Source organism: Octopus sinensis, linkage group LG2 (genome assembly GCF_006345805.1).
Source record: "Octopus sinensis linkage group LG2, ASM634580v1, whole genome shotgun sequence".
Taxonomy (NCBI): Eukaryota; Metazoa; Mollusca; class Cephalopoda; order Octopoda; family Octopodidae; genus Octopus; species Octopus sinensis.
Genome location: NC_042998.1, coordinates 198,316,485 through 198,322,387, shown reverse-complemented (window position 1 = coordinate 198,322,387; position 5,903 = coordinate 198,316,485).

Here is a 5,903-nt window from a genome sequence, read left to right as displayed (position 1 = left end):
TATGCATGTATATATACATGTATATGTAGGTATGTACATATATGCATGTATATATGCATATATTTATATATTATTTATATTATATTGTATTATATTATATTATATTATATTATATTATATTATATTATAGTCTGATCAACAAATATCCGGACTGTTGCCATAGCAAAGCCGCTTGGCACAGATTGACCTTGAATTCAGCTATGCGTGCGCACTAAGTTTTAACATTTGAGCTTACTTCCACTGTTTACAGCAGTGCTGGGAAGGAAGGTGTGTAGCGTGTGTTCGTCGCATTGACCATAACAGTGAAAGTTGAGCAGAGAATCTGCATCAAATCTTACCAAAAGCCTGGTGATACCTGCTCAGAAGCCAACGCAAAGTTTTCAAAAAGTTTTCATTCTTCTCTCGACGCAATCAAGGAGATCTTGTGGAACTGAAATCAAAGTGTCTTTTTGGTCAGCTGAAAGCAGTTCTGACACAGACTTGGCAGACACGCGTCGCATATCCAAATCTTCAGTGATAATAGACTGAACTGAACCGTAACTAATCTGCACATATTCTGAGAACTCATGGATGGGGATTCAACGATTTTCCCCTCACAGCTGCATACACATCTACATAAGGGGCACTTCAACTTCACGTGCCCCCCTTCCACCGCAGATGCAGCAACCGGGTCCGCGACCTCCACCACCACCTTCAAGGAACCCCCCTTCCTTCAATCTCCACTTGGTAGGGAAGCCTCTCTATATTTTCAAATGCAGCGAAGAGCCACATCTCCACTCCGCGACCCCATTAATTCAACATATCCGTCCCACCCAACATCTCAGAGCTCCGGCCCACGCCCGGCGGTCGCCAGAACGGCCGCTGCCAACCACTCCCTTCCAACTTCAGGCGGCACTCCAGCTATCCCGACCCGGACGCGGCAGAACTCTCCCCCACATGTGGGCAACAGCATCACCCCTCGACACCTCATCCCCACCACAGTGCACTCCGCTGGCCTCCAACCGTACAGCTGTCCCCGCCGCAGCAGCCCCCGCGCAGCCCTCCACAATTCCACTCACCGCCCCACCCCAATTGGGGAGAAAAAGCACAAAAACAACAGCAGCAAAAAACAACAACAAGCGCGAGACGTCTCAACAACAAAATCAACAGCAAACCAACAACAGCTCTCACCCTCCTCCCACAAAAATCACGCCGAAAGTCACAGCCCTCGAGGCGAACGTTTCCTTGACTATCACGAGCAGTTTCGGCTGCTTTACGTCCTTTTTTGAAGTTGAATAGCAAAATTGGTCGAATATCGCGCTTTGACAGTTCCATTTCAGATGATTCTAACAAAGGTGAAAAAAATAATCAATGTTAATTTATTGATACATTTGGGCAAGTCTATGTCTGTATTATCAGACAATTGCAAAAAAAAAAAAAAATTAAAAAAATTCAAACTTGCAAAATTCCGGTACAAATTCTTCATGGTTCAAAACGCTGCTTACTTTTTGCTCAACCTGTTATGCATGTATACATACATACATACATACATACAAACACACACACACACACACACACACACACACACACACTCACATAATATATACACTCATACATACACATAAGTACTACCTATAAACTTTGTCCATACAAGCTGGGGGGGCAACTTTATATTCTAAAAGCCGAAATAGGTTACGAGACAAGATCTCACAAAAGAAGACTACTTCGTAGAGCCCATGTACTTCTTATTAATTTGATTCTAGGTTGAGGACTCTTGAGGATTTTCCTCAATTTGTTAGACAGCATAATGCCACATATATATATATATATATTCCCGTTCACTTTCATATCTAATCCATATGACCGACATCTCTCTCTCTGTCTCTCAATCTATCTATCTATCTATCTATCTATCTATCTATCTATCTATCTATCTATCTATCTATCTATCTATCTATCTATCTATCTATCTATCTTTCTATCCATCTATCTATCTATCTATCTATCTATCTATCTATCTATCTATCTATCTATCTATCTATCTATCTATCTATCACTTGAAGAGGAAAGTGAGAGTAGAGAGCAAGTTTTGTCTAGTGAATGTTTTAAAGAAAGATGGGTGAATGTAGCAAGGATGGCACGTATGAATGACGAAGCCACCCTGACTATGATTCTATGAACCGTAAAAATAATACAGAGAGTTGCTTATTTGCAAAAAAAAAAAAAATACATGTGACTTCATTGACCGAGGTTACCGTGGTCTTTTCCGTAGGCTTTTCTTTCCACGGGTAAACCTCACCTGTCCTCCCCTTTACACTTCATATTGACATTTCTGTGATAACGATCCCTATTGATCAATTTTTTTTTCCTCTCCCCCCCTTTTTTTTTTTTAACCCCCCTTTTTTTGTCCTCTTTCTCTCCTTTTACGATCCCTTTTGATCGAAACTCCCCCTTCCTTTTTTTTTTTTTAAACCTTCAAAAGAAAAGCTCTACCTTGTAATTTGTTCTATCTGTGTGCAGCCCTGTGTGGCTAATAAAGAAACATAACTATCTATCTATCTATCTATCTATCTATCTATCTATCTATCTATCTATCTGTCTATCTATCTATCTGTCTGTCTGTCTGTCTGTCTGTCTGTCTGTCTATCTACCTACTTATCTATCTATCTATCTGTGTGTGTGTGTGTGTGTGTGTGTGTGTGTAGCCTGGATTGACAAGACACATGAGGAAGTGAAAATAGAAACGAACGTTTGCCGCATAACTTCCATGTACGGCATTTCTGAATTTCTTTCGCCCGGCGTTGCTCGGTTTTTTTTCGACCCTTTAGAATTGGAATTTTTGAAAAGTAAAAATTTTGCATTATGTAGCTTGTTATTCTCTTTAAGTGAACATTTTTCTGGTTGAAATACACCGAAAAATGGCGACACAGCAGTCAAAATATCGTAAAAAATAGGGATTTTCATAGAAAAAAAAAGCACGTTTTTGATTTAAATAAGTTTTGGTGTTAACATGGAAGGAAGAGCAAGCCTTCTTCTATCATACTCTCAATTTTGGTCAACTTGTGCCGCAGGGTCTCGGAGGAGATGGTGTTAGTTGAAGGCTACCAAACCTACCATACACAGACAACTTTCAGCTTTAAATATAGAGAGAGATTTGAATATAGTCGATCTATGTTTATTCGTTTTAGACTTAACGTTTGCGTTGTTGCGTCTACGTGAGTCAGTTGACACAAACACACGTGTAGTAAGTTTGTGCGTTATGTATGTATGTATGTATGTATGTATGTATGTATGTATGTATGTATGTATGTATGTATGTGCGTGCGTGCATGTATGTGTGTGTGAAAACTGTTGAAAATCATCAGGCAAGGCAAGGTCCCCAGCCATGGAGGTCTCCTCTTGTGCTGATTTGCCAAGCATTTACACTCTGCTGAACGGAGCGCAGGTCAGGTGGGCAGTCTACCTCATTCGAATACCCGACACACGTCTACCCAAAAGACTGTTTCACAATGAATTGCCTGAAGGCGAGCACACACAAGCTGGGCAGAAAAAAAGCACTTCAAAGATGCATTCAAAGCCCCGTTGAAGGGTTTTCAGATCAAACCCGACACCTCGGAAATGCAAGCGCAGGATCGCCCTGCCTGGCACAGCTGCTCCAACAAAGGTGCCACCTCCTATGAACGGATTAGGATCGCGGGAGTACAAAGAAAGCGTGAGCTGAAAAAAGCCCAGAGCCAACTCCTTGCCTTCATTCCGGGCAGACCGCCAGTGCCCGGCCTACGGCAGAACCTTCTGAGCCCACATCGTCCTGGTCGCCTACAGTCGGACGCACCGTGACCCATTTTCTTTTCCGGTGTGATCGTCGACAACAACGGACATACATTATTATTATTATTATTATTATTATTATTATTATTAATTATTATTATTATTATTATATGTTATTATTATTATTATTATTATTATTATTATTATTATTATTATTATTGATGAGAGCAGTGCATGCCATCGAAGTGACACTGGGGTAAAGTATACGAAGCCCAGTATACCCTTCATGACTACACGTCTGAGAAGGGTACACCAGGCACATGCATCACAACCATATGTGAGCGACATGGTGATCTCATATCAAGATAAACAGCACATGACCTTGCAGGTGGGGCCCAGTTAGAATTTTCTTCAGGTCGAGTAACCCATCCCACTCAAAAGGTCCCTGAATAAGGGTTGTTTAAGGATGTTGAAAGAACCACCCCTGTTTCCAGAGGTGAATTATTCAAACCCCAAAGAATCCCTCTCAACACATGGCTATGATGCTTCCCCACTACTTCTGCTCGTGATCAGAGATGCACATATCGTCAGCCACTAAGGGACATGCTCAACTGGTTAAGGTCAAACAACTGACAAGCAAATCTGTGGTATTGAGCAGAATATTTGCTGTAGCCCATCTTTTATACTAAGACAAAACGATGTACATGATAACACTTCCAATCAGTTAAGATCAGAAGCCATGAGAGCCACTGCCTGGTACTGCATCAGGGCATTTATTATTATTATTATTATTATTATTATTATTATTATTATTATTATTTTATTATTATTATCATTATTATTGTTATTGTTATTGTTATTATTATTATTATTATCATTATTATTATTATTATTATTATTATTATTATTATTATTATTATTATTATTATTATTATCTTCTTTCACTTTCGTTTCCATTTCTTGCCGAGTGTCTTCCCAACACCTAGGGCAAAAAAAAAAACTCACTGTATACATTGGTAGACCATTAAAATAAACACACCAGATTGTTCACTTACAAAGTTATGTAATAGAAAAAAATAGGGTGGGGGGAGGAGAAAGACAGAGAGAAAGAGGAAAGAATGAAAAAGAAAAAAAGATGGGAGGTAAGTGTCTGTGGGGGCAGCAAAACTTGTGCATGGTACAAAGTGTATTTGAACTCATGTCATCCACGAACGATACGAACGACCATATGCTGTCCTAGAGTCCAGTCCAATCCATCTAATGGCTGTCAAAACATTGACGTTTAGTAAGTTACTAATCTCCAATTGTGGAGGCGCAATGGCTCAGTGGTTAAGGCAGCGGACTCGCGGTCGTAGGATCGCGGTCTCGATTCCCAGACCGGGCGTTGTGAGTGTTTATTGAGCGCGAAAACACCTAAAGCTCCACGAGGCTCCGGCAGGGGATGGTGGTGATCCCTGCTGTACTCTTTCACCACAACTTTCTCTCACTCTTACTTCCTGTTTCTGTTGTACCTGTATTTCAAGGGGCCGGCCTTGTCACTCTCTGTGTCACGCTGAATATCCTGAGAACTACGTTAAGGGTACACGTGTCTGTGGAGTACTCAGCCACTTACACGTTAATTTCACGAGCAGGCTGTTCCGTTGATTCGGATCAACTGGAACCCTCGTCGTCGTAACCGACGGAGTGCTTCCACTATCTCCAATGAGTTCCTGGCTTTAAAGGTGTCGCGAAAGGCCTGATTAGGGGCCCAATCTTCTGAGTTTTTTTTATAGGGCTTAGAAAAGTGAAGAACCGCTACAATAAGTGTATGAGTCTGAGAAGGGAATATGTTGGATAAAAATCACAATTAAGTGACCCGCTTACATTTTGTTTTAACGCACAGTCAGGAACTTTTCAGCAGTCCCGTCATATTGTTGGATCACAATAAAAATACTTCATTCTTTACTAGCAGTATCGCCCGGTGTTGCTCGGGTTTGTAAGGGAAATAACTATATAAGCATTCTTAGAGAGTTATAGCCAAAAAATAGCAAAAAAAATGCATTAAAAACGGAAAAAAAATTATGGTAAATTTTTTTTAAAATCGTTGACTCATCGTAAACATTTTTAGAGAGTTACTTCCCTTATATAATAGCGAAAAAATACATTAAAATGGGAAA